This window comes from Triticum aestivum, chromosome 2D (genome assembly GCF_018294505.1).
Source record: "Triticum aestivum cultivar Chinese Spring chromosome 2D, IWGSC CS RefSeq v2.1, whole genome shotgun sequence".
NCBI lineage: Eukaryota > Viridiplantae > Streptophyta > Magnoliopsida > Poales > Poaceae > Triticum > Triticum aestivum.
The window spans coordinates 370,186,865-370,199,689 of record NC_057799.1 but is presented as its reverse complement, the minus strand read 5'-3'; positions in this window follow the sequence as shown (position 1 = coordinate 370,199,689).

Here is a 12,825-nt window from a genome sequence, read left to right as displayed (position 1 = left end):
CACTTGCTCCATTTTTATGTAAGCAAGAGTTTACACTCTTACGTGGGAGGAGTGCAAAACACGGCGGATCTGATTTTGATCGAGGGATAACTTTTCCCTGCGAAATAATGGAGCACTGTTAGCGATTATAGCATGATAGTTAGGGCATCTCCAGCGCTGGCCGACAAATTTACACCGACATCTGTCCGAGGACACTGATGGATGCCATCCAATGCTACCCGCATACCTTTCGACAACTATATGAACTAACCGGACGAAATTCATGCAAACAAAGCAAATTTCAAATTAACTGGATGAAATTCATTACATTTCAAAAACATTTCCTATAAACTGGACGAAATTCATTACATATTTTGCACAAACCATACTAAAACCTATTGTAAACCTAATCTAAATGATCGCCGGCGCCCGACCACCATGTCCGGCCATGAACCCGAGAAAGCCGGCCATTGCCTTTGCCTCCTCCTCATCTGCCTCGATAACCTCCTCCTCCTCCGGAGCATAAGGTTTTGAAGATTTCCGCCTCCACGTCACCGTCAAGTGGCTAATCGCCCGCCGATGTTTATCCCACCAAGCTTGGCGTCGACTGAGTGGAGGAGCGGTGGCCTTCCTGGGACTAGAGCGGTGGCGACCTAACATGTACTACTCTTCCTCGCTGTCAGCTGCGCCCGCGCACGCGCGCCGTCTTCGTGGTCGTCACGGCAGAGGGCGGCTGGGGGGGGGGGGAGCCGACGATCTCCTTCGTCTGCTCCTGCGACAGTACGTCCAAGAGAGCTTTGGAGCGCGCCCAGAGCGGAGCCGCCGATGTCCTTCGTCTGCTCCTATGACAGTACGTCCAAGAGAGCTTTGGAGCGCCTATACACCATGGTTGGAGTGGTGCCGACAGAAGGAAGGGACCGGAGGAGAATGAGTGTGGGTCTTTGGCTATGGCTGGGAGCTGGGGCTCAATTTAATATAGCGGGCGAATGGCAATGAGCTGCGGCAGACGGATGGACGGCTGGCGCCGGAGTAGGTTCGTCGGCAGCCACGTGTCATTAATGTGGGCGGCAGGCGGAAGGATGGCCGTGGTGTCGTTAACGCGGAGCAGTCGCTTGCACCGGGATGCCGCGTGGGTGGTGCTCTCTCGGCCGTCGCGCTGCTGCAATGCCGGCGCCAATGATAGGTCACGTCGGGCGTGAATGCGGACGCTGCTTCAGTGACTTAACTACAGGTGTGTTGGGTCACAGACATGTGGGCCCAATGGGCATCTGGCCCGCATGTCAGTGACACACCAACTGCACCTGCAGTTAAGTCTGGTGAATGCGGCATTGACGTTCTGGAGAGACGGTGACCGTTTCAGGCGGGAAGCGCGCGCTAGCGATGGAAGGGGTTTCGGTAGGCCAGGGCGGTCAGACGCTGGCGTGGTGGTAAAATTTGAACTCATGGATGACGAGCCTTTGAAGCGTATGCGGCACGTATTGACAACTAGGCGTCCATGCAACCTCTCTTGTCGCCAGCTAGCCTTCGACGACCACCATTAGACACCACACAACCATGCATAACTTACGAATAATGGACGAATCGATCAGACACACACTCGTGTGCAGTGGCACTATGATCGGTTGCTCACGATAGTACATACTCCGTACCATAGTACCGTCTCTAGCTAGGCTGTTTTATATATTGTCGTTGTGATGGACGATATACATGAGCAAGGCGCCGAGTCCCGAGTATGACCGTTGGTGTTGAGCCAGGTGAATACATGCTCGGCGTTCGCGGAGGTGACGGGCTCGCCGTTTGTGTTGCGCCATGAGCAGGACTTTGATTGAGAGGGCGACGTGCATGCATTAGCATGGTTTGACAACGTGAGCGTGAGTGTCTGCACGTGTACATGCTACTTGCCTCTATGGACGGTGTGCGCTAATGTGTGCATCACGTATAATATTAAAAAAATCTGTTTGTGCATTTAACGCAAAGTATTTCATTTTCATTTGGCTGACGAGTGTGCATTGCAGCGACGAGTCCGTGGTTTGATTCCTCACATACGCATAATTTTGGTTTTTATTTCTTTCTCCACTGATAGGTAGGCCCACATAGATAGATAGATAAAGAACACGAGCTGATGAGGCGCATGTAGGCTGTTTGACTGGTCAACCAGACAAATATGGAGCTATACGCTGAGCCAGTGACCGTATAATCACCATATCTCATATACAATGATCAAAGTGAGCTATCAAGAAAAGTTCGATGACCGCCAATGCATTTTACTCGGTAATAAATGACCAGGATTGAAGGGGAATCCAAATTTCCTTCGTCTTCTCTCCTTGAGCTCTTGACAAACCAATGCACTATACGGTTGTCCGGCCACTCCACCCCAGAGCTGTCACCAAGTGTCGTTCATGCCACCGCACCGCACACTAACCGGTAAGGAAGCGATGGCAGCCCATCGCATCGGGTTCCTCGCCGCCCACGACCGCACACAAAATGGTAGGGAAGCGATGGCATCCGGCCATGCCGAGTTCATCGCCGCTCGCGACCTCACACCTACGTGGGCGGAATTTGAGGCTGCCAAGGCCGAATGGGCGGTAGAGCAAGAGGCGGCCAAAGCCGCATAGAGGGAGCGAAAAAGTCAGAAAGCACTCAAGAAAAGAGAGGCCCGCCGCTGTAAGAAAGAAGAGGACGCACGCGCTGTTGCAGAGAGGTCGGCGGAGATCCAAGCATGGTGGGGTGTGCCGACAAAGCCGGGAAGGAGAACGACGGCGTCTGGCCAGCATGTGAGAAGTAGTAGTACTAGTAGTTAGTGTGTGTGCATGTGTCTGAGTACGAGCATGTACCAGTACTACTAGTTACTACTGTAGTTTTTAGAGCAAATTACCAGTACATTAGCCTAGACTCAATGAAAAAATTCCTATCATGCATCAAATGGCATCTCCTTCTCTATAGGAATTGAGATGCATGTCATCTCACTTCCTATGATTTCATATTCCTATAAAATTCCTATCCTATGAACGAAAGGAGGCCTCTGCTGGAGTAACTACTGTAGCTAGCAGTACTGCTGGTACAGTACTTTTCTTCAAGAAGCGGAATTCAACGAAGTCATGATGGTTCCTTCGTCCGAGCAACTTCACAGTGGGAAAGGTTGGGCCTGTGATTTGATGGCTCATTAGTCATTATTACTGCGGCACGACGACCGGGGTGACTCTCCCTTGGAGTTCTGCGTGCATGGCAAGTGGGCCAGGATGGTCGACGTCCCACATGTTGGCGAACGGAAGTATTCTTTCCGATATCGAGGAGCAAGGAAACCGCATGGTATAGTATCACTACTGATTTATATTTATTTTTTATTTCTGATGAATGCTAGCGTTTCAACTCTTACAACGAAGAAGTGCCAAACACGGCACGTGCTGGATGTCCCACACGTCAGCGAAAGGAGTGGGACATGAACAGCGTGGTAGAGCCCAGCGTAAAAAAACAGCGTGGTAGAGCGTCTCCACTTCTTCCACTTCTAGGTCGGAGACCACACGTAGTAGTACTTAGTGGTATGAACGATACAAAGTGCGACCTTGAGAGAAAGACATGTCTAGTTGGAAGGTCTCGGGGCATACATGTAAACAATTATAAAAGTTAATATGTGCCTCCAACTAATATAGTAGTAGTAGAGTACTTAGGCACGTACTCCATAACATCACCGTGCATTGCGCGTACAACATTTAGTGGTAGTACGTAGTAAGAGACAAATGCCGCCCAAGAGTTCCCTTCTCGACCTACTTTTGGGTGTTTGGTAGAGTGTATGGAGGGTGCATGAGTCCACACTAGTTTAGCACAAATACACTAGAAGCATGCATGAAGAGAGCATGCATGAAGAGGGGTGTTGAGTTGAGCATGCATGAAGAGGAAACAACTATGCTGAGACGAGAACGCAACCAAACACACCCTATATGCCACGCATGTTCATACCATTTGTGCCTTTCTACTTCACTTACTGCGCTACATTACTCAGGTTCGTACGTCCACTCCTGGGTACATGTCCGTCTCGTAGTTCCAGTCCCACGTGTTCTTCATATAGATGGAACGATCCTTGCATAACACGTGCACCTTGATGCTAGATGTCTCGCGTGTTGGCAAAAGGATGAACAAAGCTCACGTAAAAAATAGAGTGGAAGAACATAGATTCCGGACGATCGAGAAGGAGCAAGGAACCTCGTGGTGGAGCGTCTGCACTCATAATATTTAATATTATTCAGCGATATAAAATTAACCAATCATCTCCACAGTGGACTGGAAGAGTACGAAACACGGCACCCAGTGTAGTTACATCATACTAGTACATGGCTAACCCACGCTATCACCATATTGTTTGGCTTCCGTGCGGCACCTATCTCTAGTAATCCAGCAGCCTGTATCGCTTCTCCCTCCTCGTCTCTATCAAAGTGCGGCGGGCTGGCGTTTCTGTCGTCTATTGAGGTCGGTTAACTATCACATGTTAGCGACATGCCAAGAGCATTCTAAAAAAATTCCTTTCACGTTCCGTTTTCAAAAAGAAAAAAATCATTTCACGTACGAATTTGCCTGTATGCTTTCAGCAACTTGCATGTCCTATACTGCTCCTGTTTGATACTCTAACTTAGCTAGAGGTTAGACTAACTCATGACTAACCCTGAACTAACTGTAGCCAAAGAGGTGTTTGGGTGACAGCGTTAGATTGACAATAAATGCACTTCATGGAGAGAGAAAAATGATTTTTCAATGGTCCCAATGAGAACTATCTCCAGTTAGCACCTTTTGGGTGGGATAGTTTTTTTTGGTGGGTTCGGTGCAACTTGCTCCAATTTAAACCCTCATGCTTGGATACTTTAGGGCTATTTGAGCCCCAACTAGCTCAAACTAACTCTAACCCATGGATCCAAACAGGGCCTATGGCCAGTCTCGACGCGGAGCAGTCGCGTGCACCGGGAAGCGGCGCTCTCTCGGCCGTGGCGCCACTTCAAAGCCGGCGCTAGTGAGAGGTCGCCTCCGCTCTGGCCGGGCATTAATGCGGCACTGACGCTCCAGGGCGACGCTGACCGTTTCACGCGGGAAGCGCGCGCTGGCAAGGGAGTATAGGTTTTGAACCGTTTCAGGTGTAGTACTGGTAGTTTGCAAAACTACTCAATTATTGCACTCAGTTTCCTAAGAAATTGTGGTAAAAAATGTTACTCCACAGCCCGCTTCCCTTCTCCTTCCTCTTCCACCGCCCGCGCACGTCTGCGGGAAGCGACCGGTCAACCCTTATATAGGAGTGCTAGCACAAAAAGATGCATGCATGACCACTAAAATTTCCATATTAAAGCGCCGCTCCGGCGGGAGTATGGCGTATGTTGTTACCTTCGGCCGGCCCATGGCTACCGGGCGACGGCGACCAGAGAAGAGGCGGCGGGAGGGGAATGAATGCAGCTACTGTTTGGGTTCGCCTTCTGGCTTAAATAAATGCGCAGCATCACGTGTACTCGCGGGTGCACAAATTGTAACATATGTGTCTGCTTAAGTGGGCGTCACGTAACTGGTGTGTGTGTGAGAGAGATTCTGAGAGATAGAGTGCGTGTGTGCGACTCTACTCTTCGGACATGTACTCAACCTTTTGCATCGGGATATAAGTATAATGGTATTTACTTTAGCTAGTGATTTACGTGTCCATGTTAACGTGGTTGTGTCAAAAAAATGTCACTTCCTGCTCGTGATTTGCGTTATATAATTACAAGCAAGATTCTCGTGCATTGCACGGAACATCAATATGCATTTTTTTACAGAACACCTGTTGTGATTGACCCATGCAGGAGTAATCCCATGTGTAAAAACTAATGATATCTCAAGAATTTTATCGGAAACCTGGTATCTCAAGAATGTCATGAAAAAAATGAAAGATGAGAGATAAGGCGAGGAGGAGTGGAGCGTGGTGGTGACTGGTTGTCGGAATGGGCGGAGGCATGGGGATGGACGGCGCCGGCAGGCGGCAGCGGCCACCATGCATGCTAGATTGTTCCAGAGACTTATTCCTTTTTTAATTGCTGAGCAATGAGGTTGCGGGAGATAATGATGTGGAGAGAGGTGCGGGTATCTTTTGTAAAATTATCATAGTTTGCTTTCTATCCTCAGATATAGATCATACGGTCTGTATTACAAGATGGCAGGCACACCATCACCGCCAACTCGTTTTTTTATAAGGGTACAGATGATAAGTTTGCTGACTACTAAAGTAAAGTGGAATTTGTCCATGTTATGCAAGTAAATAAAGGTGATTGTTTATCATACGGGTAAGGTTGGATGAAGGGTGGTAGGAACAAATGCTCCACCTAGAGCATGTGTGTGTGAGATGGAGTTTTAGTGTGTGTGGGGGGTGTGTGTGTGTGAGAGAGAGAGAGAGGAGAGAGAGAGAGATGGAGTCTGAGTTTGTGTGTGTGTGTGTGAGAGAGAGAGATGGAATCTTAGTGTGTGTGTGGGGGGTGTGCATGCGTGCGTGTGTGTGTGAGAGAGAGAGATGGAGTCTTAGTGTGCGTGTGTGGGTGGGGGTGCGTGCGTGCGTGTGTGTGTGTGTGTGTGTGTCGCGGGGTCCTCTATGGAGGATGTAATTTAAGTGTGCATGGCTTCATCATAGAGAGGTGATGTGTATGGCAGAGGCCACCAACGATGGGGTGCGAGAGAGAAAATGCCCGTAGAGAGGGAAGAGAAGGTGTGTGCGTGTGAGAGGAGTCGACATCGAGAGAACGTGTTTGTTCGAGAGACACCGAGGAAGACTACTATATATCGATGGTGCATGTAGGTGGGAATTAAACAAAGGGATGGTCTTATTGGTTTCGGGGATATAGGGGAAGAGTGAGAGGCGGGGGGTAGCTAGAAGGAGATTGTTAAGTGTGAGTGTGTGTTTTACCCATCCAGGCGGAAGTTATGTGCACAAAAGAGGAGAACGATTCGATGTGGCGTTAGGATTGAGGGTAATTAAACGTATGGAGACATAGAGACCTTGAACGTGCATGTGTGAGAGGTATACATGTATACGTGGGATGTGTGTGTGTGCGCGCGCATATGATCGAGATAAAAGAAAGAAGACATAAGTCATAAGATCAACGACATGGGAGAGACGGATCGGTATGACAATATGCATGCATGTGAGAATGCAGGGAAGAAGGCCCGACAATTGAGCATGTGTTTTTGTCTTTAAGAGATAGTGGCGTGGGCTGGAGCATGCATCTATGGCGAGCAGAGGGAGTGAGGCGCAACGATTGTGCAAAAGAGACCAACCTATAAATGCATATGTATGGAGAGACATATATAGTGTGGGTGATAGGAAGCAAGACTCCGTGCGAGAAAGAAATGTTGACGGAGAAACTATAGATAGATACAGAGATGGAGATGCTAGCTAGAGGGACATCCGCTAGTTTGGGTGTTGGAGATGACCGTCAGGTGGTTCAAAGGGTGAAGTTATATATGTGTGTGAGAGGGCACTTGACTGCATGTAGAGAGAAACATATGTAGTGTGCGTGATAGGAATCAAGAGTGAGGGCGAGAAAGAAGGTTGATGGAGAAAATGATAAATAGAAAGATAAAGATGCTAGCTAGTGTGCGTTAGAGATAGGAGTTGAGTGGATCAGAAGGCTGGGTTATGTGTGTGGGTGTGAGAGAGATAGAGAGAGGGTGCATGTGAGTCACATACAAACAGATATCAGAGAGAAATGAGATCCAGAGAGACAGAGTTTTGTGTCTGTGAGAGAGAAAGATATTTCACAACAAGAGTGATAGCTAGAGAGACATACGAGGGAACGCAAGATATCTCTAGGGAGAGAGGGTGTGTGTGAGCGACATACAAGAGAACAATGGAGAAATATGAGACCCTGGGAGACAGAGTTTGTGTTTGTGTGTGAGAAAGAGATATTGAAGAGGAAGAGTCGTAGGTTCTCATATCTAAGGAGCGAAAGACATCTCTATATGAGGGGTGTGCGAGTAGCACACATGGGAATAGTAGACAGAAATGAGACCCCGGAAGACAAAGTTTTGTGTTTGTGTGAGAGAAAGAGATTCCACATGGAGAATCATAGTTAGAGACACATAGCAGGGAGCGAGATATACTTAGAGAGAGATAGAGTGATGAAGGTCGAGGGGGAGAGTACCGTCAGTGTGTTACGAAGATAAAAGATCATTGTCGACATACAGGTAGCACGAGAGATACCTGAGAGACGATGAACGCGTATAGGTCCAGAGAGATAGTCCTATATAAACATGAGTGATAGCTATATGAGACGAATATCTGGATTAAAGGGGATTCAAATATTTAAACTGGAGATCATGACATCGATAATATCATAACGCAAATTGGTGTATCAAACATGCATATTCATTTGAATTTGGGCACACGTGTAATGTTATATAGTTTATCAATATTGGTGATCCATAGATTCTTGAATTACAAACAATGCATGGTTTATATGCAATTAATGTCTAAACGGGATTACACTATATGTTGCGTGTGTGAAACACATTATACATGTTTGAGAAGTAAAAAAAACCCGCATGAAACACACATTAATTGGAGACAGTTAGCGAGGAATGCATACATTGGATTTCAACATAAAGTGGTTTCAAATATTTGAAAATCCAAATTGATGGATACAACCTTATGAATCTGAGATCATGCCATTTGTAAACCATATTTATGTATAAATGGTGTTGTGCTTTTGAAAGTATATATAAAAAATGATGTATATAGAATGTAATTCCAATTGAAAATAGATCCCGCCCGAAAAAATAGAATACAAACGGGATTCGAATTGAGTTCGCACGGTAAACGTGCACTCTGCAAAATTTGAATGAAGCGGGGAAAGTCGCAGTAACCGCCCGAAACCAAAATCTGCGAGATGGAAATCACTACTGCCTATCCCTGCCATGCAAAGCCTATCTGCTGGATTTCTATAGGTTTCGATAGGGGTAGGTTTGTAATTTCACCCAAACGTGACGTAACCGCCTCTCACCCAGATTCATACACGGTGGGCGCCAAAAGGCTGAGTTATGTGTGTGTGTGAGAGAGATAGAGAGAGGGTGCATGTGAGTCACATACAAACAAATATCAGACAGAAATGAGATCCCGGGAGATGGATTTTGTGTCCACGAGAGAGAATGATATTTCACAACGAGAGTGATAGCTAGAGAGACATATGAGGGAACGCAAGATATCTCTAGGGAGAGAGAGTGTGTGTGAGCGACATACAAGAGAATGGTGGAGAGATATGTGATACGCCCATTTTGCATCATGCTTTTATATCGATATTTATTGCATTATGGGCTGTTATTACACATTATGTCACAACTTATGCCTATTCTCTCTTATTTTATAAGGTTTACATGAAGAGGGAGAATGCCGGCAGCTGGAATTCTGGGTTGGAAAAGGAGAAAATATTAGAGACCTATTCTACACAACTCCAAAAGTCTTGAAACTTCACGGAGGCACGTTTTAGAATTAATAAAAAATACTGGCGAAAGAATCAACTAGAGGGGGCCCACACCCTGGCCACGAGGGTGGGGGGCGCGCCCTACCCCCTGGGCGCGCCCCCTATCTCGTGGGCCCCCTGGCAGGCCTCTGGTGCCCATCTTCTGCTATATGAAGTCTTTCATCCAAGAAAAAATAAGGAGGAAGCTTTCGGGACGAAACACCGCCGCCATGAGGCGGAACATTGTCGGAACCAATCTAGGGCTCCGGCGGAGCTGTTCTGCCGGGGAAACATCCCTTCGGGAGGGGGAAATCATCACCATCGTCATCACCATCGATCCTCTCAGCGGGAGGGGGTCAATCTCCATCAACATCTTCACCAGCACCATCTCCTCTCAAACCCTAGTTCATCTCTTGTATCCAATCTTTGCCTGAAAACCTCAGATTGGTACCTGAGGGTTGCTAGTAGTGTTGATTACTCCTTGTAGTTGATGCTAGTTAGTTTATTTGGTGGAAGATCATATGTTCAGATCCTTTATGCATATTAATACCCCTCTGATTATGAACATGAATATTATTTGTGAGTAGTTACGTTTGTTCCTGAGGACATGGGAGAAGTCTTGCTATAAGTAGTCATGTGAATTTGGTATTCGTTCGATATTTTGATGAGATGTATGTTGTCTTTCCTCTAGTGGTGTTATGTGAACGTCGACTACATGACACTTCACCATTATTTGGGCCTAGGGGAAGGCACTGGGAAGTAATAAGTAAATGATAGGTTGCTAGAGTGACAGAAGCTTAAACCCTAGTTTATGCGTTGCTTCGTAAGGGGCTGATTTGGATCCATTTGTTTCATGCTATTGTTAGGTTTACCTTAATACTTCTTTTGTAGTTGCGGATTCTTGCAATAGGGGTTAATCATAAGTGGGATGCTTGTCCAAGGAAGGGCAATACCCAAGCACCGGTCCACCCACATATCAGATTATCAAAGTAACGAACGCGAATCATATGAGCGTGATGAAAACTAGCTTGACGATAATTCCCATGTGTCCTCGGGAGCGTTTTCCTTATATAAGAGTTTGTCTAGGCTTGTCCTTTGCTACAAAAAGGATTGGGCCACCTTGCTGCACTTTATTTACTCTTGTTACTTGTTACCCGTTGCAAATTACCTTATCACAGAACTATCTGTTACCGATAATTTCAGTGCTTGCAAAGAATACCTTACTGAAAACCGCTTGTCATTTCCTTCTGCTCCTCGTTGGGTTCAACACTCTTACTTATCGAAAGGACTATGATAGATCCCATATACTTGTGGGTCATCAATATGAGACCCTGGGAGACAGAGTTTGTGTTTGTGTGTGAGAAAGAGATATTTAAGAGGAAGAGTCGTAGCTTCTCATACCTAAGGAGCGAAAGACATATCTGTGTGAGAGGGTGTGTGCGAGTGGCACACAGGGGAATAGTAGAGAGAAATGAGACCCCGGAGACAAAGTTTGTGTTTGTGTGAGAGAAAGAGATTTCACATGGAGAATCATAGTTAGAGACACATAGTAGGGAGCGAGATATACTTAGAGAGAGAGATAGAGTGATGAAGGTCGAGGGAGAGAGTACCGTCAGTGTGTTACGAAGATAAAAGATCATTGTCGACATACATGTAGCACGAGAGATACCCGAGAGACGATGAACGCGTATAGGTCTAGAGAGATGCTCCTATATAAGCATGAGTGATAGCTATATGAGACGAATATCTGGATTAAAGGGGATTCAAATATTTAAACTGGAGATCACGACATGCATATTCATAGCGCAAATTGGTGTATCAAACATGCATATTCATTTGAATTTGGGGACACGTGTAATGTTATATAGTTTATCAATATTAGTGATCCATAGATTCTTTAATTAGAGACAATGCATGGTTTATATGCAATTAATGTCTAAATGGGATTACACTATATGTTGCGTGTGTGAAACACATTATACATGTTTGAGAAGTAAAAAAAAACCCGCATGAAACACCCATTAATTGGAGACAGTTAGCGAGGAATGCATACATTGGATTTCAACATAAAGTGGTTTCAAATATTTGAAAATCCAAATTAAGATGGATACAGCCTTATGAATCTGAGATCATGTCATTTGTAAACCATATTTATGTATAAAGGGTGTCGTGCTTTTGAAAGTATATATAAAAATGATGTATATAGAATTTTATTCCAATCGAAAATGGATCCTGCCCGAACAAAAATAGAATACAAACTAGATTTGAATTGTGTCGGCACGGTAAACGTGCACTCTTGCTCTGCAAAAAATTGAACAAAGCGGGGAAAGTCGCAGTAACCGCCCAAAACCAAAATCTGCGAGATGGAAATTACTGCCTATCCCTGCCACGCAAAGCCTATTGGCTCAATTTCTATAGGTTTCGATAGGGGTAGGTTTGTTTACTCAAACATGACATAACCGCCTCTCAGCCAAATTCATACACGGTGGGCGCCAAAACACAATGTCTCCTCAGCCCAAGTCGACTCCCTCCCCGATTCATACACGGTGGGCGCCAAAAACAAACTCTCGTCGGCAAATATTCGGTGTATGCAAGATTACCGTCCTATCCCCAATCGACTAATATTGTTGTGATGTAGGAAATTTTAAACGGGGGCTAAGTTTGTAAATTTCCTCGCATTTTAGACAAGCGCGTCCTGAAGACATGGTTCCCCCTTCCTCTCTCCCTCCATTTCCCCATTCGTACTCCGTGGGCGCCAAAACACCCTCTCCACCCCAGCCTCCTCCGTCTGCCACCCCATCCACCGTCGTCCTCCTCCACTATACCGGAGCTGATACCCCGACGCCATCATCCATTACAAGAGATCGACCTCTCTCATCCACGGCTTCGGACCGGGATCCTTGCATCCCGTCCTCTCGCTTCATCCCCGCCGTCGTCCACCTTGCCGGCGCCGCTCCTACCACCATCTCGTCCACCGCGCCAAGCCGCCACCGTCTACCCTCCTAGATTTGCTTCCACGCCGCCGACATCCATTGCTACCGCAACATCGTCAAATAGTCAGCAGATGCATACACGGCGCCGCACCAGAGGCGGTACTCTTTCGTATTTTCTCAACTTATTTATCGCAGCAAGAAAATAGATCGCCACTGCTTTACTCTGATTTCTTGTCCATCACTTACTTGTTAGTTGAAAGCAAACATTCGTTGCGAAGTTGCCTTTGTCCGGTTTGCACCTTCATATCCGCCATGGCACGCTGAACACTATATTCGCAATGCTTATGGTTTTCCCCTTTCATATTCCACACTAGTTAAATGACAGTAGGCTAAATTTCAAAATTGGGTAAGTCAATTTTTGAGAGCTCGTTGGAGTTCGCTGGTGCGAAGGAAGGGGC